The following is a 26,058-nucleotide window of genomic DNA, read 5'->3' on the forward strand; positions in this document are numbered from 1 at the left end:
TCAGTTCGGCATCGGCTACCGGTACCTCTTTCCAGACACTCATGGGTAGTGCCTACCTTTACCAACATTCCAGCACGACTATGTTATCTGGAGTTACTGACCACAGCCAGATCTCCACTTCAGCTCCTTCCTATCCAGGTGTTCTTGAGTGGGACATCACAGGAAGCACTGAAAAGAATTCCTCTTCACTCGGAGACTTTACTCTGGCACTCACTGACCGGCACCCAGCTGCTTCCTCCATGTTTATGGCAGCCCAGTATGATAAAACTTCAGACGCCAATAACATGGTCCCTCTATATCCATCACTTTCTGCCAGGCTTGCTCAGGGAGCACCATCTCAGATTCCAAATCAGGGGCATAGCCGCCTGTCACTTCCCTACCAGGAAGGAAGCCAGGTATATTACTATAACCAAGGCACACTGGGGTCTTCACTGTATGGAGAACTTGGCTCCTGCCCGCAATCCTATGGCTCCGCGTCATACACAGGAAGTAGGGCCTCTGCGCAACCAGAAATGGGAATGGGACTGAAGGAGATTCAGCCCACAAATATCCGACCACCAGCTTCCACCTCTGCAATCTGCCACCCTGTGTCTGCTCAACGCATCACAGAAACAAGTTTTCAAGGTGAGTATACAAACGGCAGAGAAAGTTGAAGAATGAGGTCGGCATTCACAAATGGGGTCAAATCGACAGCTGGGAAGGGGTGTAGAGACAGGTAGAATTTAGATCCTGAGCCTTCAGTAACCACTACCTTCGCTCAGTGCCCTCTGTTTTTAGACTCTATATAAGAACACCTAGGGCTTCCCTGGTGGCGCCGTGGTTAAGAATCCGCCTGCCAATGCAATGCGGGGGACACGGGTTCGAGCCCTGGTCTGGGAAGATCCCACATGCCGTGGAGCAACTAAGCCCATGTGCCACAACGACTGAGCCTGCATTCTAGAGCCCGTGAGCCGCAACTACCGAAGCCCACGCGCCTAGAGCGCATGCTCCGCAACAAGAGAAGCCCGCACACCGCAACCAAGAGTAGACCCCGCTAGCCGCAACTAGAGAAAGCCCGTGCACAGCAATGAAGACCCTGTGCAGCCAAAAAAATAAATACGTAGAATAAATAAGTTCAAACAATCAATCAATAAATAAACGTAAATTAAAAAAAACAAAAAAACAAAAAGAACACCTAATGCAGGTGGGAAGGTGGCAGGGACACTGTAAAGGTCATCTATGCTACATGTACAAGAACCCCGAGAGCACACCAATAGGTACCACATTTTTCACTGCTGTAGCCGAGCATTCCCCCTGTACTACCACACTGTAGCACTCCCTTCCCTCGTCTACTGCTACAGTCTCTTTGGAAGGTGTCTCAGAACTCTTGTTATGAGAGTGCCAGTTGAAGTGTCCTCACTTCCGTCATTTATACCAGGATTTAAGACCTTGTGGTCCGAGATCCTGTCCAGAGAGCAAGCAGGCTAAGACTCTGTCTTTGTTTCTGTATTTCATCAGAAAGGGCTCTACCCCCTCTCCTAGTTCATGGTGTGAAGTGTTCTTAGCCTCTCGGGAAAGTGGGGAGAATTGAAAGGACTCTATATGAGAATGCTAGGCTTTGTAAAACATTTCAGTTGTTTAAAAAGAAGACTCATTTTGTATTGGACTTACAACAGTCCTATGAGATACAAAGAGAGCCAAGGATCAGTGACATGAAATGATCACCAGTTAAGCATTACAACAGTCACCGCTTACCTCGTAGCATAGGGCACTGTCCATGATCCTTAAGAAGAGTTAGTAGAAATGCCTTGCCCATCTTGCCCCTGAACCCCTTGAAAGGTACACGACTGCTGTGTTGGTGTTTAGGGGGAGCATCTCATTTACCAGGGACTGACTTCTCCCTTGATCCCTTTGTAGTGATGGAGACTTCCCTGGTGATGAAAAATTCCCTGGGATTGCAACCTCCAAGCCAGACGTTTTGTGTGACACAAACTCAAGAACTCCCCAAGTCCTGCAGTAGCAGAAACAGTCACATACTTGAGAGTAACCCACCATCTGAACTTGGGGACATTTCAGTGACAGCTCCAGTCCAGAGTGCCAGGCGTCTCCTGGCCCTGCCTCCAGCTCCAAGCCAGGGACAAACAGAGAGTAAGAACGTGGAGGATATCAAAACCAAGCTGTCAAAGCCTCTGGAGGCCTACCAGATCCCAATAGAAAACCAAGATCCTCCACTACTCCCTTTGGGAATCCCTGATATTCCCCAGCCGCTGGCCTGCACCGATCCCCTCAGCCAAGAGGAGCAGCCTGGTTCTGAAAATGCTGATCTGGGAGAGAACAGCCTGAGTCGTCAGGACCTAGGGACACTTGAAAATGGGACTGAACCTAGCAGTGGTCTTGCAGACATTACTACACTGGCGGAGGATATTCACCTTCCCCAGCTCTTTAATTCTTGGAAAGATCTTGATCGATCCCAAGGTCCCAACGTGATCAAAGCTGAAGACACCAGAGCCATTAAGGTGAATCAGGTGCAGGAAAAGCCAAGTGTCGTAAAGGTTCCCTCTGATCAACCCAGGAAGAACAAACAGAAAGCCTCTGAGCCTATCGGTGGTGCTCCCAAGGCCAAAATCCAGCCAAAGGATCCAGAGTGCCTGTTAGGGGGAGAAGCGGTTATATGCACTGCTGCAGTCAGTGACAGGGCTCCTGCGAACACGGCCAAGCACTCTCAAGGCAAACCTCAGAAAGCTGCATCCGGAAAGATCAGCAAAACTGAGAGCCATGGGCAGGAAAAGACCAAAAGGACCAGAGGAAGAAACAAGGCTGAAGAGAACAAGCAGTCAGGGAACAAAGTCAAGGCAGAAGACAAGCCAGCAATCCCCAACACGAAGCGAAAGGAACACCAAACTGAGCTTCGCCAAGAGAGCTTTCAAAAGCCTCGAACCTCCCTTGGCGTGCGCATGCTGGAGTCTGTGAAGGTTCTTCATGCGCTGGGGAAGAAGAATGAGACGAAAACTGGGCTCTCTTCCTGTCGGCTCTTGGGAAATTCAAGCAACCCCAAAGACCCCCAGCCACCCCCAGCGATCCAGCCACGGCGGCATACCCCACGTGAGGGTAAGAGGCCTGAGAAAACGCAAGTCCAAGCCCAGAAACCAGACAGCAGTGCTGAAACAGAGTGTCCATCTCCATCCCAGTGTGAGCGGCCTCCTCCTGGGAAGGTCAAGTTGATACCTCTGCCTTTTTCTGCCTGGGACAAGCCTCAAGCTCGACCCGCTCCTCGGAGGCCACAGTCTCTGGCCTCACATCGGCCTGCTGTGGCTTACCGTGCCCAGCCTGGTTCTACTGACTCAGCTCAACCTGCTGCAGTCAATTCATCCCAGCCAGCTCCTGCCTCTTTGCCAGGTCCCGCCAAACCAGCTCAGCCAACTGTGGCCAACCCAACCCAACCGGCTTGGACCAACCATACCCAGCCTCGTGTCCCTCAGCCTGCTGCTCCTAGGCCTGCACCCTACAAAACTTCATCTGGCGCTTCTCTCCAGCGCGAGCCTGTTCCCCCTGCTGTGACTAAGCGCCAGTCCCCACCCAAGCTCCAAACCCAACTTCTACTCCAAGACTTCAGCAAGCAACGAGTTCCATGGAGGGAACCCAACGTGCCTGAGCCAGTCATGTCAAAGCCCATCGAACAAGAGCAGAGGCCAGAGCGAGAGGCCATGAAGAGGCGGGCTCAACAACAACGGGAGAATGCTGCCAGATACACCTCTTCGGGGAAGCTGCAATTTTTCACCCAGAGGGACAAAGAAATGGAAATTGCTGACTACTACGGATACGTCAGGTGACAGCTGCTAGGATTCTTGCTGCCACCTTGGCTACCAGCGGTTCTTCCATACATAGGTAAGATAGGTATAGAACCGAGTAAGTAAATGGAATAGAATTAATAGATGAGTAATAAACCTTTCGAATTTTGAGATGCTGCTAACTGGGGCGTGAGAAAGGAAGGCCTGAAAGTTGGATGGGAGAATGAAGGAAAGGGGTAAAAACTGAGGAAAGAGGAAGGAACTTGGCCCAGGGCTAGGAAGGCCAAAAGAGACGTATGGATTTAGGAAAGGAAGCAGGAGTGAGGATGAAATGGCAGAAGTAAAAAGCAGGGTCAGGGGTCTGGGTTGAAAGAACACAATTGGAGTAGAGTTGAAGGTGACAGGAGATGAGTCTAGGTTTACTAGGAGAAATAGAAACAAAGTCTCTCGGGGAGGTTGGCCTTAAGTCTCACAACCACCAGATAGGTATTTCAGAAAACAAGAGGTTCACGACACATCTCTGAAAGGTTTGAGTTGCCTTATTCAGGTGTGATTATAGTGGGGGAATAGGCAAATCTACCAGAGAAGTGGCTAGGGCTCAGAGTCCTCCTAGGGGCAGCTGACGACAGGGCCAGAGCCAAGGGAACTGCTGTATCAGGAGGCCCACGAACAAATCAGGGGCATAGCCGCCTGTCACTTCCCTACCAGGAAGGAAGCCAGGTATATTACTATAACCAAGGCACACTGGGGTCTTCACTGTATGGAGAACTTGGCTCCTGCCCGCAATCCTATGGCTCCGCGTCATACACAGGAAGTAGGGCCTCTGCGCAACCAGAAATGGGAATGGGACTGAAGGAGATTCAGCCCGCAAATATCCGACCACCAGCTTCCACCTCTGCAATCTGCCACCCTGTGTCTGCTCAACGCATCACAGAAACAAGTTTTCAAGGTGAGTATACAAACGGCAGAGAAAGTTGAAGAATGAGGTCGGCATTCACAAACGGGGTCAAATCGACAGCTGGGAAGGGGTGTAGAGACAGGTAGAATTTAGATCCTGAGCCTTTAATAACCACTACCTTCTCTCAGTGCTCTCTGTTTTTAGACTCTATATAAGAACAGCTAGGGCTTCCCTGGTGGCGCCTGCCAATGCAGGGGACACGGCTTCGAGCCCCGGTCTGCGAAGATCCCACATGCCGTGCAGCAACTAAGCGCATGTGCCACAACGACTGAGCCTGCATTCCAGAGCCCGTGAGCCGCAACTACCGAAGCCCACGCGCCTACAGCCCATGCTCCGCAACAAGAGAGGCCACCGCGATGAGAAGCCCGCACACCGCAACCAAGAGTAGACCCCGCTAGCCGCAACTAGAGAAAGCCCGTGCACACCAATGAGGACCCAGTGCAGCCAAAAAAATAAATACGTAGAATAAATAAGTTCAATCAATCAATCAATCAATAAACGTAAATTAAAAAAAAAAAACAAACAAAAAAACAGAACACCTAATGCAGGTGGGAAGGTGGGAGGGACACTGTAAAGGTCATCTATGCTACATGTACAAGAACCCCAAGAGCACACCAATAGGTACCACATTTTTCACTGCTGTAGCCGAGCATTCCCCCTGTACTACCACACTGTAGCACTCCCTTCCCTCGTCTACTGCTACAGTCTCTTTGGAAGGTGTTTCAGAACTCTTGTTATGAGAGTGCCAGTTGAACTGTCCTCACTTCCGTCATTTATACCAGGATTTAAGACCTTGTGGTCCGAGATCCTGTCCAGAGAGCAAGCAGGCTAAGACTCTGTCTTTGTTTCTATATTTCATCAGAAAGGGCTCTACCCCCTCTCCTAGTTCATGGTGTGAAGTGTTCTTAGCCTCTCGGGAAAGTGGGGAGAATTCAAAGGACTCTCTATGAGAATGCTAGGCTTTGTAAAACATTTCAGTTTTTTAAAAAGAAGACTCATTTTGTATTGGACTTACAACAGTCCTATGAGATACAAAGAGAGCCAAGGATCAGTGACATGAAATGATCACCAGTAAGAATTACAACAGTCACCGCTTACCTCGTAGCATAGGGCACTGTCCATGATCCTTAAGAAGAGTTAGTAGAAATGCCTTGCCCATCTTGCCCCTGAACCCCTTGAAAGGTACACGACTGCTGTGTTGGTGTTTAGGGGGAGCATCTCACTTACCCGGGACTGAATTCTCCCTTGATTCCTCTGTAGTGATGGAGACTTCCCCGCTGATGAAAAATTCCCTGGGATTGCAACCTCCAAGCCAGACCGCTTTCCTATGGAATGACAGAGAACTTCAGAGAACTTGTCAAGATGAAACACCAGTCAGTCTGCGGGAGAAAGGGAAGAAGAGAACGATGGAAATCGTTTCTGGGAAACTATTTTTACATTATGTTTTGTTTGTTCCTGGTAAATAAACTGAAATCTTCTTAACATTCAAACAAAATCTAAACCACTAAATTCAACAACACAGGAGTATAACTTTTGAAAAAAATTTCTTTGGCTGCGCAGCATGTGGGATCTTAGCTCCCCAACCAGGGATTGAACCCACGCCTGCTGCATTGGAAGCGCAGAGTCTTCACCACTGGACCACCAGGGAAGTCCCAGGAATAGAACTTTTAAAGGAGAAGGTATAAACCCCTGGGTTATATGAACTGGAGATTTTTAGTAAGAAGTCAATAGATCTTTTGTTAGGCACATTTTATGTTAGGCTGTCTCCCTGCACAGGACGCAGGCGCCTTGAAAATGGAAATCACATCCCTCTATAGTACGTCCCTCTTCTTTCTGCTTTGCAGTTTGCTGCTCCACTTGTTCAACCCCACCTAGTAATAACCTATACTTCCCTTGTTCCTGTTTTCCCATCTGGAAAACAGACAAAAGGCAACCAAACAACGCAAAGGTCTCAACAAATAAGGGATACCCAAAACCAGAGATGGCCAGAACTTCTGTATCCCTCATGAAACCTAGCCCGGTGTTCAATACTTAGGTATCATTAATACATGCGTGTTGACTGAAACAGTTGAAACACAATTCTTCCACTTCCCAGTTTAGCTTTAGTCCTCATACAAAACCTGATCATCAAATTCCTTAATGCTAGGAATCACAGTGAAAAATAATTTCTCAACTGACTTCTGTCAGATGAGTGAGAACTAAGGTTAATTCAGTGTATCTGAAGCATAGAAAGTGAGGGCAAACGTGGCACAAGATGGGGCTAGAGAAGCAGAGAGGATTCTAGAGCACGCAGAGTCTTAAAGGCCACCAGTGTGTTTTCTATTCTCAAAACAATGTTTGTGAGCGATGTTTATGAGCAATGTTCCAACTTGCTTTGAAGCTTTCTTGTGTGAAGAATGGATTGGAGGGAAACAAGATATATGGACACTAGTTAGGACCTAATCGCAACAGACAGGCAAGTTCAGTATTAGGATGTTGAGGGAGAGCTGACAGATTCCAAAGAAATTCAGGAGATAAACTGAAGCGGGCTTCATGGGGTATGAGATGGAGGAAAGGAAGGTCTTAGGGAATTAAAGGGTTTACTGCACACATGAGCAGAGTCTCAAAATTAATCATTTGAACGTACAGAGGGGGATCGATCTCCCAAATGACACCGGTTAGGAAGCAACGGTACGCCCTGTAGAATTCCTAGAGACAGCACAAATCAACTGTTTCGATGGAAAATTCGGCGGGACCCTTGATTTCCATGGGAATATAGAGAAAAGAGACACTGATCTGGCTTGCAGGTATTTAGGAAGTTGTTAGCCTGACATCACATACTAGTCTCATGTAAGTAGGCCGTCTGAAGTATGAAGCTTAGGGGAAAAACCTTGAAGAAAACTTAAAAGCTTAAGCCACACCTCTATACTACACCACCTTTCACAGTTTCTTCTCAGATAAGCAGCATCCCCATCAGTGAAGAAACTCACATCCCATAATAGGAACAACAGGCCTAAAAATTAAATGTGTGTCTTTGGAGGTCCCATCTATGCGATATCTTCCTGGTACCAGAAAAGTCCCCAGGAAGATCGATCTTTGCACCCCTGAAAGCTTACCACCAAGGAAAATGACTAGGTCCATAGATTTCCTCCCTCAAACCAGCCTACCTCACACATAAATCACTAGCAACTCAGCCCTTAACTCACATTATCACAGTCACAAGAGTGGTTAGGGAGAAAAGCACTAACCAGGGGAACTAACACAGAGGCAATCCAGGCCAAGCTGGGCTGGTGGCAGATATCTGCTCCTTACGCTCGGGTGCATAATGCGACTCACCACAATGCCTTTTTCACAGACCCTTTTTAAAGTTTCTCCACAAAATCCAACAGCTCAAGTTAGCTCATGACGCTTCAAGGTAAACAATCGTCAAGAGAAAAACATGCAATATGTCTTACAATGTTGGATTCCTTACAAATAGGACAAGGAAATAACCATGTAGACAAAACCAGAGCATTTGAAAACATCTGCGTTCTACAAACATACCAGTGAATGCTATAAATAAGGTAATATGACATAAAACAAAATGAAAACTAGATGTGAGACTGTTCTCTTCAGTGTACAGACTTCATGGCAGTTGCTGCACGATCTAGCTACTTATATCTACAACTCTCTGTTCTGTTAATACAAAATGAGGCCCAAGTGTGTCAACTTGTTTCCCACAGAAACCAAAAAACCTACATGCATCTCTTTTCTCCGGTGCCCTTTCACCTTACCTGCTCCCAGTTCTCCACCAATGTCCTCCTCTTTCTCTAATTATTCTCCTCTTCATTGTGCTTGGCCTTGCACCCAAGCATGCAAGACAGAGAGTCCTAGAGGTCCGAGATTCTAGAGGGGCTGTTTGCAAGGGGGAGGAGATTACGGTAACTGCCACACTGTATATACTTCTGTGCAAAGAAAGAGGGACAGTGTTCAGAATGTCTCTCACATATAAAAAGAGCTGGATGGCAGGATACCTGTGTGGCCCAAGGAACTAGAGCTAGCAAATCATGGGCAAAACAATTGCAACCAAAGGCTGGAAGAGGAAAGGTCTGCAACCAGCTCTGTCTCCTGGCTCTCTGGTATTTGCTGCCAATGGGCAGAGTCTATTTCGTGAAGCATCAAGCACTGAAAAGAAGACTCCTGCTGCTGGAAGTTGACAGGAAGGAACATCCAATGCAAGATCAAGGCTTGTCCTAGAAGCAATGCCCATAATGGAAGAAAAAAAAAAAAAAAAAAGAAAGCGGAAGAGAAATGTTAAGTCGCAAGTCCAACCTGGCCCCCAGCCTAGCCCAGCCCAAGGAAGGTAGGAGTCAAGGAGAAGAAACTAAAAGAGAAGAGCCTTGGACCACAACATTCTCCACAGGGTACACTCAACAAACTTCACCCTGCTCTTTAACCAAGTTACAACTGTAATAGTTCAAACTACATGGCTCTTTCCTTCCTAAGGATACTAGTTAAATAAGATCTATATAGCTCTAAGTATATGATACATAAAATAGAATACTCTGTAGAATATAAGTAACTGTTAGTTAATTATATTAATGAACGTCTGTAAGAAATGTTGCAATGATTTCCCTAATGGAAGAGCCTGGGGGAGGTAAATCTGTCTTCTAGGATTTCCTCCCCAGAGCTCAGAAATTGAGGGGTTGTTTTAGCTCTCCTACGCTCTCTTCACCCAAGCCCGCCCTCCTGTTGGGGATCGGACCTCCCTATTGGCTAGCTCATACCTTTCAACTGCCTGCTTTGTGACATCACTCTCCTACCAAACCTACTACCACTTGGTAGAGGTCTTGGGGTTTCCGTGGAGCCGTTTGGACCAGTAACCAGTGACCTTTGTACTGGACACGTGCGCCGTTCAGCTGCAGCCACTCAGACATCCTCTAGTGTTGTCTCCTCATCCCTTGTACCTGCAGTTGATGTCTCCTCTTCTCTGACCATGTCAGGTAAGAAAAGAAACTTTGGAAAGTTTTGCGTTCGATTTCTTTTGCCCCTAAATTGAGGAGGAGATTCAAAATAGCGTGGAATAATGAGGGAAAGTATTGAACTACAAGTCTGGAGACCTAATTTCAGTTTTGACTTTGACGTTTACTGTCTGTGTGACTTTGGACAAATCACTGACTGCCTCACAAAGCCTGCTGCTTTCCTTATCTGTTACGTTAGGATACCACATTGGGTTGATCACTCTGATCCCCTTCTTTTCCAATATTGAGCCTTAAAGGGTACCCATGTAGAAAATGAAATCAGAGACTTCTCAAAAGAGTGTTTCAACAGAAACATAGAAAAGCCAGGTGACACAGAAAACTAGCGATATATACCAAGATGTTTCATCTCCAATGGTCTCCCTCCACTAGTATTTCGACTAGTTGAAAAGAGAGAATAGGGAGAGAGGATGGAGAGTACTGGGCTATATAGGGAGGCACAGAGTCAAACGTAAGCAAGTTTAGGATTGTTTTCATTAGCACAGGCCAACAGGAACCAAGAGATGGGAAAAAAATATAAGAATGAAGAGGGAAAGCATAGAGGAGCTCTCAAGAAAGAGGCAGTTTGCCATGGAATGTTGATGGGAGCCAAAGATTTTAAATTAAAGCAGAAACAGCACAGAGGGAAATCTGCTCAGAGCAGGGCAAAACAAAGCTGATGGTAGCAAATCCTTACATTAACAGACTAAGAAGGAAAGTAAGGCCAGAACAGGGGATCACCAGGAAGGGCAGCCTATCAGAAAAGTCATACTCCGTTTTCTTTCTTTTATTGCCTCTCTGAATACAGCTGGCACTTGACAGTTTGGAATAGAAACATTTTAGAAGTATGTTTTAGAAATGATGCTTCCTAGAAACCAGAAACCAAAGTGGTTATCTAGGGGGCTGCTTTTCAGTGTTCTATTCTTTCTAATTTTTAAACTAGGTAGACATTTGACCAATTAAACATTTTAAATGATATCTTCTACATTGAATCAGAAGGACTATTTCCTTTGTGTGATATGTAGCTTCTAAGGCAAGGTTGCTTTTCAATTTTTACAGTTATTTCCTTCCTAACACAGAGAGCACATTGATCAACAGCCATCGTTCGCTTGTAGATCTTAGCTACCGGAGAAGAAAAAGAAAAAGTCAAGCCCCCACATCTCTAATTCCCCATTTAGGGAATTCCCTGGCGGTCCAGCGCTTAGGACTCGGTGCTTTCACGGCCAGGGCCACGCGGCGCGGCAAAAGAAAAAAAGAAAACACAAACATCCACGTTTATCTAAAACAATGTTGTGGAGTCCTTTGGATTTTCTTACATTTGAAAATCTTTTTTAATTGGATTCTAGGGATGATGGTTTTTTGAGGTCTTGGGATGTCATCTTCTTGGATGTGGAAGATGATTCTAAGTTCTAGGATAAATACAAAAACCTTCTTGATACTTTTTAAGCTTCCTTTCTGCTTATTATATGAGTTATATTCATGGAAAGATATATTTCTCCTAGGCTTAATACCTGTTACTTGCTGGGTAAAAATATGAATGAGCACAATAATGAAACTCTTTTACACTTACTATTTTGCTGTCTGCTTTGTACCGGTTTTCATTGAAATACTTGTCTATATATGTTGTGGCTACCTATACATTCACATTTGTTGCATTCTGTTGCTTGTTGTGCATTTTTTACTGATTTATCGTCTCTGTCTGTATGCATTGGCTAGGAATTCATTCACCTCTATCACCTCCATCGTGTTTTTTGGTTAATAGTATTCACTAAAATAGAGTGGGCAAAATTCACTTTCATAATATTGCATGTATGGTACAGAATGTCATTTGTTAGTAAATTCATTAGGCTTTGATACTTGCCCACATACCCCAGTTTTCATTAATATCTATGGATTTCTTTTTCGTTACGTAACATGTTTTTCATGATTTTTCTTTGTCTTTCTAGAACTTATTGTATCTTCCTCCATATAAATCATACGCAATAGATCAGCTTATTCATCTATTAATTATTACTGCTATTATTATTGGTGGTGGTGTTATAACCACTTTATAGATGAGTAATCTGAAGTAATCAGATAACTTTTCTCTTTCCAAAAGCACTTAAGAAATCCACTTTCGGGTAATCATTTTGAGGTAGGATGAGAAACCAGGCTTGAAGAGGGCAAAAATGACTCTTTCAGTTCACCAGTTGGACTGAGCTATACGTCAACTCTAGGTAATAGCGTGGGAACTGCACAAGCAAAGGGAGACACTGAAGATGACAATGGTAATGGCCGTACTGTTTTCTAATGGACAAAAAAAATGCTTATATTATAAGTTCTATTTCTCCTGCTTTCTGGCACTATCATGCTCAGAGTGGAGTCCTGGCAAGGAAGTCAGGATACTTAGGTTCTGAAACCTGGTAATGACACTAACATAATGAGAGAACCTGAACAAGTCAACCCGACCTCTCTGAGCCTCAGTTTCCTTACTCGTGAAATGAGACTGAAAAAAGAGAAAGTTCTCTAAGGGCCTCCTAGTTCTAAAATGCTTCCAGTCTAGGAAATAGCATAGAAGTCAATACGAGTGCAGGCTGAAGGGAAAGACAGGGCAGGGAGAAGGTTGCTTCCAGCCTAGAGAACAATGTCTGAACCATACCACTTGGCTCTTCTGCCCATCTGTGCCCAAGATGGGAGCACAGGCAGTTAATACAGAAGAGTGGAAAACTGCTCAGTCCTTACAGCCATCATTAACTGTCTGATTTTGGGTTTCTCAGGAAGGGTCGATAGTAGAGGTGTCCTGAGAGCAAGAACCTTAAGATAATGCTGTTCCTCAAACGTAGTGAGAATTTCTCAACCTCCCTGAGTTTTTCATGACCCTCTTGTTCTTACAGAAAATTTCCAAAATCCATCTCTACTTGGAACTCTAAATTCTCTGCAGCATTCTCTTCCTGTGGTGAGCAATGCAACTTCCCTAACACGAAGTGTCTGCAACTTCTCCAGAGTCTCTGCCCCTGCCGTCAGTTCGGCATCGGCTACCGGTACCTCTTTCCAGACACTCATGGGTAGTGCCTACCTTTACCAACATTCCAGCACGACTATGTTATCTGGAGTTACTGACCACAGCCAGATCTCCACTTCAGCTCCTTCCTATCCAGGTGTTCTTGAGTGGGACATCACAGGAAGCACTGAAAAGAATTCCTCTTCACTCGGAGACTTTACTCTGGCACTCACTGACCGGCACCCAGCTGCTTCCTCCATGTTTATGGCAGCCCAGTATGATAAAACTTCAGACGCCAATAACATGGTCCCTCTATATCCATCACTTTCTGCCAGGCTTGCTCAGGGAGCACCATCTCAGATTCCAAATCAGGGGCATAGCCGCCTGTCACTTCCCTACCAGGAAGGAAGCCAGGTATATTACTATAACCAAGGCACACTGGGGTCTTCACTGTATGGAGAACTTGGCTCCTGCCCGCAATCCTATGGCTCCGCGTCATACACAGGAAGTAGGGCCTCTGCGCAACCAGAAATGGGAATGGGACTGAAGGAGATTCAGCCCACAAATATCCGACCACCAGCTTCCACCTCTGCAATCTGCCACCCTGTGTCTGCTCAACGCATCACAGAAACAAGTTTTCAAGGTGAGTATACAAACGGCAGAGAAAGTTGAAGAATGAGGTCGGCATTCACAAATGGGGTCAAATCGACAGCTGGGAAGGGGTGTAGAGACAGGTAGAATTTAGATCCTGAGCCTTCAGTAACCACTACCTTCGCTCAGTGCCCTCTGTTTTTAGACTCTATATAAGAACACCTAGGGCTTCCCTGGTGGCGCCGTGGTTAAGAATCCGCCTGCCAATGCAATGCGGGGGACACGGGTTCGAGCCCTGGTCTGGGAAGATCCCACATGCCGTGGAGCAACTAAGCCCATGTGCCACAACGACTGAGCCTGCATTCTAGAGCCCGTGAGCCGCAACTACTGAAGCCCACGCGCCTAGAGCGCATGCTCCGCAACAAGAGAAGCCCGCACACCGCAACCAAGAGTAGACCCCGCTAGCCGCAACTAGAGAAAGCCCGTGCACAGCAATGAAGACCCTGTGCAGCCAAAAAAATAAATACGTAGAATAAATAAGTTCAAACAATCAATCAATAAATAAACGTAAATTAAAAAAAACAAAAAAACAAAAAGAACACCTAATGCAGGTGGGAAGGTGGCAGGGACACTGTAAAGGTCATCTATGCTACATGTACAAGAACCCCGAGAGCACACCAATAGGTACCACATTTTTCACTGCTGTAGCCGAGCATTCCCCCTGTACTACCACACTGTAGCACTCCCTTCCCTCGTCTACTGCTACAGTCTCTTTGGAAGGTGTCTCAGAACTCTTGTTATGAGAGTGCCAGTTGAAGTGTCCTCACTTCCGTCATTTATACCAGGATTTAAGACCTTGTGGTCCGAGATCCTGTCCAGAGAGCAAGCAGGCTAAGACTCTGTCTTTGTTTCTGTATTTCATCAGAAAGGGCTCTACCCCCTCTCCTAGTTCATGGTGTGAAGTGTTCTTAGCCTCTCGGGAAAGTGGGGAGAATTGAAAGGACTCTATATGAGAATGCTAGGCTTTGTAAAACATTTCAGTTGTTTAAAAAGAAGACTCATTTTGTATTGGACTTACAACAGTCCTATGAGATACAAAGAGAGCCAAGGATCAGTGACATGAAATGATCACCAGTTAAGCATTACAACAGTCACCGCTTACCTCGTAGCATAGGGCACTGTCCATGATCCTTAAGAAGAGTTAGTAGAAATGCCTTGCCCATCTTGCCCCTGAACCCCTTGAAAGGTACACGACTGCTGTGTTGGTGTTTAGGGGGAGCATCTCACTTACCCGGGACTGACTTCAACCTTGATTCCTCTGTAGTGATGGAGACTTCCCCGCTGATGAAAAATTCCCTGGGATTGCAACCTCCAAGCCAGACCGCTTTCCTATGGAATGACAGAGAACTTCAGAGAACTTGTCAAGATGAAACACCAGTCAGTCTGCGGGAGAAAGGGAAGAAGAGAACGATGGAAATCGTTTCTGGGAAACTATTTTTACATTATGTTTTGTTTGTTCCTGGTAAATAAACTGAAATCTTCTTAACATTCAAACAAAATCTAAACCACTAAATTCAACAACACAGGAGTATAACTTTTGAAAAAAATTTCTTTGGCTGCGCAGCATGTGGGATCTTAGCTCCCCAACCAGGGATTGAACCCACGCCTGCTGCATTGGAAGCGCAGAGTCTTCACCACTGGACCACCAGGGAAGTCCCAGGAATAGAACTTTTAAAGGAGAAGGTATAAACCCCTGGGTTATATGAACTGGAGATTTTTAGTAAGAAGTCAATAGATCTTTTGTTAGGCACATTTTATGTTAGGCTGTCTCCCTGCACAGGACGCAGGCGCCTTGAAAATGGAAATCACATCCCTCTATAGTACGTCCCTCTTCTTTCTGCTTTGCAGTTTGCTGCTCCACTTGTTCAACCCCACCTAGTAATAACCTATACTTCCCTTGTTCCTGTTTTCCCATCTGGAAAACAGACAAAAGGCAACCAAACAACGCAAAGGTCTCAACAAATAAGGGATACCCAAAACCAGAGATGGCCAGAACTTCTGTATCCCTCATGAAACCTAGCCCGGTGTTCAATACTTAGGTATCATTAATACATGCGTGTTGACTGAAACAGTTGAAACGCAATTCTTCCACTTCCCAGTTTAGTTTTAGTCCTCATACAAAACCTGATCATCAAATTCCTTAATGCTAGGAATCACAGTGAAAAATAATTTCTCAACTGACTTCTGTCAGATGAGTGAGAACTAAGGTTAATTCAGTGTATCTGAAGCATAGAAAGTGAGGGCAAACGTGGCACAAGATGGGGCTAGAGAAGCAGAGAGGATTCTAGAGCACGCAGAGTCTTAAAGGCCACCAGTGTGTTTTCTATTCTCAAAACAATGTTTGTGAGCGATGTTTATGAGCAATGTTCCAACTTGCTTTGAAGGTTTCTTGTGTGAAGAATGGATTGGAGGGAAACAAGATATATGGACACTAGTTAGGACCTAATCGCAACAGACAGGCAAGTTCAGTATTAGGATGTTGAGGGAGAGCTGACAGATTCCAAAGAAATTCAGGAGATAAACTGAGGCGGGCTTAATGGGGTATGAGATGGAGGAAAGGAAGGTCTTAGGGAATTAAAGGGTTTACTGCACACATGAGCAGAGTCTCAAAATTAATCATTTGAACGTACAGAGGGGGATCTCCCAAATGACACCGGTTAGGAAGCAACGGTACGCCCTGTAGAATTCCTAGAGACAGCACAAATCAACTGTTTCGATGGAAAATTCGGCGGGACCCTTGATTTCCATGGGAATATAGAGAAAAGAGACACTGATCTGGCTTGCAGGTATTTAGGAAGTTGTTAGCCTGACATCACATACTAGTCTCATGTAAGTAGGCCGTCTGAAGTATGAAGCTTAGGGGAAAAACCTTGAAGAAAACTTAAAAGCTTAAGCCACACCTCTATACTACACCACCTTTCACAGTTTCTTCTCAGATAAGCAGCATCCCCATCAGTGAAGAAACTCACATCTCATAATAGGAACAACAGGCCTAAAAATTAAATGTGTGTCTTTGGAGGTCCCATCTATGCGATATCTTCCTGGTACCAGAGAAGTCCCCAGGAAGATCGATCTTTGCACCCCTGAAAGCTTACCACCAAGGAAAATGACTAGGTCCATAGATTTCCTCCCTCAAACCAGCCTACCTCACACATAAATCACTAGCAACTCAGCCCTTAACTCACATTATCACAGTCACAAGAGTGGTTAGGGAGAAAAGCACTAACCAGGGGAACTAACACAGAGGCAATCCAGGCCAAGCTGGGCTGGTGGCAGATATCTGCTCCTTACGCTCGGGTGCATAATGCGACTCACCACAATGCCTTTTTCACAGACCCTTTTTAAAGTTTCTCCACAAAATCCAACAGCTCAAGTTAGTTCATGACGCTTCAAGGTAAACAATCGTCAAGAGAAAAACATGCAATATGTCTTACAATGTTGGATTCCTTACAAATAGGACAAGGAAATAACCATGTAGACAAAACCAGAGCATTTGAAAACATCTGCGTTCTACAAACATACCAGTGAATGCTATAAATAAGGTAATATGACATAAAACAAAATGAAAACTAGATGTGAGACTGTTCTCTTCAGTGTACAGACTTCATGGCAGTTGCTGCACGATCTAGCTACTTATATCTACAACTCTCTGTTCTGTTAATACAAAATGAGGCCCAAGTGTGTCAACTTGTTTCCCACAGAAACCAAAAAACCTACATGCATCTCTTTTCTCCGGTGCCCTTTCACCTTACCTGCTCCCAGTTCTCCACCAATGTCCTCCTCTTTCTCTAATTATTCTCCTCTTCATTGTGCTTGGCCTTGCACCCAAGCATGCAAGACAGAGAGTCCTAGAGGTCCGAGATTCTAGAGGGGCTGTTTGCAAGGGGGAGGAGATTACGGTAACTGCCACACTGTATATACTTCTGTGCAAAGAAAGAGGGACAGTGTTCAGAATGTCTCTCACATATAAAAAGAGCTGGATGGCAGGATACCTGTGTGGCCCAAGGAACTAGAGCTAGCAAATCATGGGCAAAACAATTGCAACCAAAGGCTGGAAGAGGAAAGGTCTGCAACCAGCTCTGTCTCCTGGCTCTCTGGTATTTGCTGCCAATGGGCAGAGTCTATTTCGTGAAGCATCAAGCACTGAAAAGAAGACTCCTGCTGCTGGAAGTTGACAGGAAGGAACATCCAATGCAAGACCAAGGCTTGTCCTAGAAGCAATGCCCATAATGGAAGAAAAAAAAAAAAAAAGAAAGCGGAAGAGAAATGTTAAGTCGCAAGTCCAACCTGGCCCCCAGCCTAGCCCAGCCCAAGGAAGGTAGGAGTCAAGGAGAAGAAACTAAAAGAGAAGAGCCTTGGACCACAACATTCTCCACAGGGTACACTCAACAAACTTCACCCTGCTCTTTAACCAAGTTACAACTGTAATAGTTCAAACTACATGGCTCTTTCCTTCCTAAGGATACTAGTTAAATAAGATCTATATAGCTCTAAGTATATGATACATAAAATAGAATACTCTGTAGAATATAAGTAACTGTTAGTTAATTATATTAATGAACGTCTGTAAGAAATGTTGCAATGATTTCCCTAATGGAAGAGCCTGGGGGAGGTAAATCTGTCTTCTAGGATTTCCTCCCCAGAGCTCAGAAATTGAGGGGTTGTTTTAGCTCTCCTACGCTCTCTTCACCCAAGCCCGCCCTCCTGTTGGGGATCGGACCTCCCTATTGGCTAGCTCATACCTTTCAACTGCCTGCTTTGTGACATCACTCTCCTACCAAACCTACTACCACTTGGTAGAGGTCTTGGGGTTTCCGTGGAGCCGTTTGGACCAGTAACCAGTGACCTTTGTACTGGACACGTGCGCCGTTCAGCTGCAGCCACTCAGACATCCTCTAGTGTTGTCTCCTCATCCCTTGTACCTGCAGTTGATGTCTCCTCTTCTCTGACCATGTCAGGTAAGAAAAGAAACTTTGGAAAGTTTTGCGTTCGATTTCTTGTGCCCCTAAATTGAGGAGGAGATTCAAAATAGCGTGGAATAATGAGGGAAAGTATTGAACTACAAGTCTGGAGACCTAATTTCAGTTTTGACTTTGACGTTTACTGTCTGTGTGACTTTGGACAAATCACTGACTGCCTCACAAAGCCTGCTGCTTTCCTTATCTGTTACGTTAGGATACCACATTGGGTTGATCACTCTGATCCCCTTCTTTTCCAATATTGAGCCTTAAAGGGTACCCATGTAGAAAATGAAATCAGAGACTTCTCAAAAGAGTGTTTCAACAGAAACATAGAAAAGCCAGGTGACACAGAAAACTAGCGATATATACCAAGATGTTTCATCTCCAATGGTCTCCCTCCACTAGTATTTCGACTAGTTGAAAAGAGAGAATAGGGAGAGAGGATGGAGAGTACTGGGCTATATAGGGAGGCACAGAGTCAAACGTAAGCAAGTTTAGGATTGTTTTCATTAGCACAGGCCAACAGGAACCAAGAGATGGGAAAAAAATATAAGAATGAAGAGGGAAAGCATAGAGGAGCTCTCAAGAAAGAGGCAGTTTGCCATGGAATGTTGATGGGAGCCAAAGATTTTAAATTAAAGCAGAAACAGCACAGAGGGAAATCTGCTCAGAGCAGGGCAAAACAAAGCTGATGGTAGCAAATCCTTACATTAACAGACTAAGAAGGAAAGTAAGGCCAGAACAGGGGATCACCAGGAAGGGCAGCCTATCAGAAAAGTCATACTCCGTTTTCTTTCTTTTATTGCCTCTCTGAATACAGCTGGCACTTGACAGTTTGGAATAGAAACATTTTAGAAGTATGTTTTAGAAATGATGCTTCCTAGAAACCAGAAACCAAAGTGGTTATCTAGGGGGCTGCTTTTCAGTGTTCTATTCTTTCTAATTTTTAAACTAGGTAGACATTTGACCAATTAAACATTTTAAATGATATCTTCTACATTGAATCAGAAGGACTATTTCCTTTGTGTGATATGTAGCTTCTAAGGCAAGGTTGCTTTTCAATTTTTACAGTTATTTCCTTCCTAACACAGAGAGCACATTGATCAACAGCCATCGTTCGCTTGTAGATCTTAGCTACCGGAGAAGAAAAAGAAAAAGTCAAGCCCCACATCTCTAATTCCCCATTTAGGGAATTCCCTGGCGGTCCAGCGCTTAGGACTCGGTGCTTTCACGGCCAGGGCCACGCGGCGCGGCAAAAGAAAAAAAGAAAACACAAACATCCACATTTATCTAAAACAATGTTGTGGAGTCCTTTGGATTTTCTTACATTTGAAAATCTTTTTTAATTGGATTCTAGGGATGATGGTTTTTTGAGGTCTTGGGATGTCATCTTCTTGGATGTGGAAGATGATTCTAAGTTCTAGGATAAATACAAAAACCTTCTTGATACTTTTTAAGCTTCCTTTCTGCTTATTATATGAGTTATATTCATGGACAGATATATTTCTCCTAGGCTTAATACCTGTTACTTGCTGGGTAAAAATATGAATGAGCACAATAATGAAACTCTTTTACACTTACTATTTTGCTGTCTGCTTTGTACCGGTTTTCATTGAAATACTTGTCTATATATGTTGTGGCTACCTATACATTCACATTTGTTGCATTCTGTTGCTTGTTGTGCATTTTTTACTGATTTATCGTCTCTGTCTGTATGCATTGGCTAGGAATTCATTCACCTCTATCACCTCCATCGTGTTTTTTGGTTAATAGTATTCACTAAAATAGAGTGGGCAAAATTCACTTTCATAATATTGCATGTATGGTACAGAATGTCATTTGTTAGTAAATTCATTAGGCTTTGATACTTGCCCACATACCCCAGTTTTCATTAATATCTATGGATTTCTTTTTCGTTACGTAACATGTTTTTCATGATTTTTCTTTGTCTTTCTAGAACTTATTGTATCTTCCTCCATATAAATCATACGCAATAGATCAGCTTATTCATCTATTAATTATTACTGCTATTATTATTGGTGGTGGTGTTATAACCACTTTATAGATGAGTAATCTGAAGTAATCAGATAACTTTTCTCTTTCCAAAAGCACTTAAGAAATCCACTTTCGGGTAATCATTTTGAGGTAGGATGAGAAACCAGGCTTGAAGAGGGCAAAAATGACTCTTTCAGTTCACCAGTTGGACTGAGCTATACGTCAACTCTAGGTAATAGCGTGGGAACTGCACAAGCAAAGGGAGACACTGAAGATGACAATGGTAATGGCCGTACTGTTTTCTAATGGACAAAAAAAATGCTTATATTATAAGTTCTATTTCTCCTGCTTTCTGGCACTATCATGCTCAGAGTGGAGTCCTGGCAAGGAAGTCAGGATACTTAGGTTCTGAAACCTGGTAATGACACTAACATAATGAGAGAACTTGAACAAGTCAACCCGACCTCTCTGAGCCTCAGTTTCCTTACTCGTGAAATGAGACTGAAAAAAGAGAAAGTTCTCTAAGGGCCTCCTAGTTCTAAAATGCTTCCAGTCTAGGAAATAGCATAGAAGTCAATACGAGTGCAGGCTGAAGGGAAAGACAGGGCAGGGAGAAGGTTGCTTCCAGCCTAGAGAACAATGTCTGAACCATACCACTTGGCTCTTCTGCCCATCTGTGCCCAAGATGGGAGCACAGGCAGTTAATACAGAAGAGTGGAAAACTGCTCAGTCCTTACAGCCATCATTAACTGTCTGATTTTGGGTTTCTCAGGAAGGGTCGATAGTAGAGGTGTCCTGAGAGCAAGAACCTTAAGATAATGCTGTTCCTCAAACGTAGTGAGAATTTCTCAACCTCCCTGAGTTTTTCATGACCCTCTTGTTCTTACAGAAAATTTCCAAAATCCATCTCTACTTGGAACTCTAAATTCTCTGCAGCATTGTCTTCCTGTGGTGAGCAATGCAACTTCCCTAACACGAAGTGTCTGCAACTTCTCCAGAGTCTCTGCCCCTGCCGTCAGTTCGGCATCGGCTACCGGTACCTCTTTCCAGACACTCATGGGTAGTGCCTACCTTTACCAACATTCCAGCACGACTATGTTATCTGGAGTTACTGACCACAGCCAGATCTCCACTTCAGCTCCTTCCTATCCAGGTGTTCTTGAGTGGGACATCACAGGAAGCACTGAAAAGAATTCCTCTTCACTCGGAGACTTTACTCTGGCACTCACTGACCGGCACCCAGCTGCTTCCTCCATGTTTATGGCAGCCCAGTATGATAAAACTTCAGACGCCAATAACATGGTCCCTCTATATCCATCACTTTCTGCCAGGCTTGCTCAGGGAGCACCATCTCAGATTCCAAATCAGGGGCATAGCCGCCTGTCACTTCCCTACCAGGAAGGAAGCCAGGTATATTACTATAACCAAGGCACACTGGGGTCTTCACTGTATGGAGAACTTGGCTCCTGCCCGCAATCCTATGGCTCCGCGTCATACACAGGAAGTAGGGCCTCTGCGCAACCAGAAATGGGAATGGGACTGAAGGAGATTCAGCCCACAAATATCCGACCACCAGCTTCCACCTCTGCAATCTGCCACCCTGTGTCTGCTCAACGCATCACAGAAACAAGTTTTCAAGGTGAGTATACAAACGGCAGAGAAAGTTGAAGAATGAGGTCGGCATTCACAAATGGGGTCAAATCGACAGCTGGGAAGGGGTGTAGAGACAGGTAGAATTTAGATCCTGAGCCTTTAGTAACCACTACCTTCGCTCAGTGCCCTCTGTTTTTAGACTCTATGTAAGAACACCTAGGGCTTCCCTGGTGGCGCCGTGGTTAAGAATCCGCCTGCCAATGCAATGCGGGGGACACGGGTTCGAGCCCTGGTCTGGGAAGATCCCACATGCCGTGGAGCAACTAAGCCCATGTGCCACAACGACTGAGCCTGCATTCTAGAGCCCGTGAGCCGCAACTACCGAAGCCCACGCGCCTAGAGCGCATGCTCCGCAACAAGAGAAGCCCGCACACCGCAACCAAGAGTAGACCCCGCTAGCCGCAACTAGAGAAAGCCCGTGCACAGCAATGAAGACCCTGTGCAGCCAAAAAAATAAATACGTAGAATAAATAAGTTCAAACAATCAATCAATAAATAAACGTAAATTAAAAAAAAAAAATACAAAAAGAACACCTAATGCAGGTGGGAAGGTGGGAGGGACACTGTAAAGGTCATCTATGCTACATGTACAAGAACCCCGAGAGCACACCAATAGGTACCACATTTTTCACTGCTGTAGCCGAGCATTCCCCCTGTACTACCACACTGTAGCACTCCCTTCCCTCGTCTACTGCTGCAGTCTCTTTGGAAGGTGTTTCAGAACTCTTGTTATGAGAGTGCCAGTTGAAGTGTCCTCACTTCCGTCATTTATACCAGGATTTAAGACCTTGTGGTCCGAGATCCTGTCCAGAGAGCAAGCAGGCTAAGACTCTGTCTTTGTTTCTATATTTCATCAGAAAGGGCTCTACCCCCTCTCCTAGTTCATGGTGTGAAGTGTTCTTAGCCTCTCGGGAAAGTGGGGAGAATTCAAAGGACTCTCTATGAGAATGCTAGGCTTTGTAAAACATTTCAGTTTTTTAAAAAGAAGACTCATTTTGTATTGGACTTACAACAGTCCTATGAGATACAAAGAGAGCCAAGGATCAGTGACATGAAATGATCACCAGTAAGAATTACAACAGTCACCGCTTACCTCGTAGCATAGGGCACACTGTCCATGATCCTTAAGAAGAGTTAGTAGAAATGCCTTGCCCATCTTGCCCCTGAACCCCTTGAAAGGTACACGACTGCTGTGTTGGTGTTTAGGGGGAGCATCTCACTTACCCGGGACTGACTTCAACCTTGATTCCTCTGTAGTGATGGAGACTTCCCCGCTGATGAAAAATTCCCTGGGATTGCAACCTCCAAGCCAGACCGCTTTCCTATGGAATGACAGAGAACTTCAGAGAACTTGTCAAGATGAAACACCAGTCAGTCTGCGGGAGAAAGGGAAGAAGAGAACGATGGAAATCGTTTCTGGGAAACTATTTTTACATTATGTTTTGTTTGTTCCTGGTAAATAAACTGAAATCTTCTTAACATTCAAACAAAATCTAAACCACTAAATTCAACAACACAGGAGTATAACTTCTGAAAAAAATTTCTTTGGCTGCGCAGCATGTGGGATCTTAGCTCCCCAACCAGGGATTGAACCCACGCCTGCTGCATTGGAAGCGCAGAGTCTTCACCACTGGACCACCAGGGAAGTCCCAGGAATAGAACTTTTAAAGGAGAAGGTATAAACCCCTGGGTTATATGAACTGGAGATTTTTAGTAAGAAGTCAATAGATCTTTTGTTAGGCACATTTTATGTTAGGCTGTCTCCCTGCACAGGACGCAGGCGCCTTGAAAATGGAAATCACATCCCTCTATAGTACGTCCCTCTTCTTTCTGCTTTGCAGTTTGCTGCTCCACTTGTTCAACCCCACCTAGTAATAACCTATACTTCCCTTGTTCCTGTTTTCCCATCTGGAAAACAGACAAAACCAACCAAACAACGCAAAGGTCTCAACAAATAAGGGATACCCAAAACCAGAGATGGCCAGAACTTCTGTATCCCTCATGAAACCTAGCCCGGTGTTCAATACTTAGGTATCATTAATACATGCGTGTTGACTGAAACAGTTGAAACGCAATTCTTCCACTTCCCAGTTTAGTTTTAGTCCTCATACAAAACCTGATCATCAAATTCCTTAATGCTAGGAATCACAGTGAAAAATAATTTCTCAACTGACTTCTGTCAGATGAGTGAGAACTAAGGTTAATTCAGTGTATCTGAAGCATAGAAAGTGAGGGCAAACGTGGCACAAGATGGGGCTAGAGAAGCAGAGAGGATTCTAGAGCACGCAGAGTCTTAAAGGCCACCAGTGTGTGTTTTCTATTCTCAAAACAATGTTTGTGAGCGATGTTTATGAACAATGTTCCAACTTGCTTTGAAGGTTTCTTGTGTGAAGAATGGATTGGAGGGAAACAAGATATATGGACACTAGTTAGGACCTAATCGCAACAGACAGGCAAGTTCAGTATTAGGATGTTGAGGAAGAGCTGACAGATTCCAGAGAAATTCAGGAGATAAACTGAAGCGGGCTTAATGGGGTATGAGATGGAGGAAAGGAAGGTCTTAGGGAATTAAAGGGTTTACTGCACACATGAGCAGAGTCTCAACATTAATCATTTGAACGTACAGAGGTAGATCTCCCACATGACACCGGTTAGGAAGCAACGGTACGCCCTTTAGAATTCCTAGAGACAACACAAATCAACTGTTTCGATGGAAAATTCGGCGGGACCGGTGCGTTTTTTCACTCCAACTTAGTTCCAAATTCCTATTACTCACATTTTCTGTGCCAAAACAACACAGCTGGAGGAACTGAAGGGGATTCCGTTTTGGTAATTGAGGAGTGTCCCCAACACTGACAGTCCCATCTTAAAAAGCACTCCCTCTGCATTTTACCCGAGGAGCAATGGCCAGAGCCTCCCTTTGAAAACGATGGGGAGAAATCAGAACATAACACACTGTCCCTTTCAGCTACTGTGAACTGAGCCGCGAGACGACCAATACGCCCTGACACAGCGCGGACGGGCCAGCGCGCGGCGGCAACAGGGACAGGAGACAGCACAAGAGACGAAGTCCAGGCCCAGGGGCCAAGGCCTATTACCTTTCCGGCATGTGCAAAACATAAAACAGAAGCAATATTGTAACAAATTCATTAAAGACTTAAGAAAAAAAAAAAAATCACATGCTAAAGTGCATACTCTAAAAACTATACTATATTGCTTCTATAAAACAAGCACTAAACGTCAGATACAGAAAAAACCCTTTTCGTGTCCTCACACCTAGGTCAAAATTACAAAGAGTTAATTCAGGAGACAGAAAGAGAAGGAATAAATCTGAATGAATCTGAGTCAGAACACAGTGCTATAGTATAACCTTAGGCACATTCCACAATACCCATGCCTAAACATGGCAAATTCCACAATACCCATGCCTCAACCTCCCTATCTATAAAGGAGTTAACCACACCAGCGCTAACCATTACTTGCCTCCTGGTAGCTTGTGAGTGTTAATATTACTTGTAAAAAAAAAAAAAAAAATTATTTTGTAATAAATACACAGATCATCAGTTGAAAGAAACAAGGAAAACTACAGCGTTATTATTATTGCCTTGTTACTAGAGCTAAACACCAGAAATCAACATAAAGAAGTTATGTACACCAAGAATGTAGGGTTTGAATATGTACTTTGAGAGGCAATCTTATAATTAGTTGTTGTACCTCTAATTGCTTCTCCTTTTTTTTTTTTTTTTAATTTAAAAAAGCAATACAGGGACTTCCCTGGTGGTTCAGTGGTAAAGAATCCGCCCTGCAATGCAGGGGACGCGGGTTCGATTCCCGGTCGGGGAACTAAGATCCCACACGCCGCGGGGCAACTAAGCCCTCGCGCCAAACTACTGAGCTCGCACACCTCAATGAGGTAGCCCACGTGCAGCAAACTACAGAGCCCACGCGCTCTGGAGACTGCACGCCACAACTAGAGAGAGAAAACCCGCACGCCACAACTAGAGAGAAGCTCTCATGCTGCAACGAAGAGCCCGTGCGCCGCAATGACAAAAAAGATCCCACATGCCTTAACGAAGGTCCCGCGTGCCGCAACTAAGACCCAATACAGCCAATCAAC

The 26,058-nt window shown here is 44.7% G+C and overlaps 1 long non-coding RNA gene and 1 pseudogene across 9 annotated transcripts in view; one reads left to right on the plus strand and one right to left on the minus strand.

The window, feature by feature from the left end:
• The window catches only part of LOC309643390, a 2,123,356-nt gene that overhangs the window by 482,493 nt on the left and 1,614,805 nt on the right, over positions 1-26,058 (minus strand). The gene's annotated exons all lie outside the window — the stretch shown is intronic.
• The window catches only part of LOC309643462 (uncharacterized protein C2orf78-like), a 185,810-nt pseudogene that overhangs the window by 70,093 nt on the left and 89,659 nt on the right, over positions 1-26,058 (plus strand). Inside the window, exons 2-3 of the transcript in view lie at positions 18,221-18,290; positions 21,178-21,927. The product of the transcript in view is annotated as an uncharacterized protein C2orf78-like (transcript). The remainder of the gene's footprint in view (positions 1-18,220; positions 18,291-21,177; positions 21,928-26,058) is intronic.

The sequence above is a fragment of the Balaenoptera physalus genome (genome assembly GCF_965194825.1).
Source record: "Balaenoptera physalus genome assembly, chromosome: 15".
Lineage (NCBI taxonomy): Eukaryota > Metazoa > Chordata > Mammalia > Artiodactyla > Balaenopteridae > Balaenoptera > Balaenoptera physalus.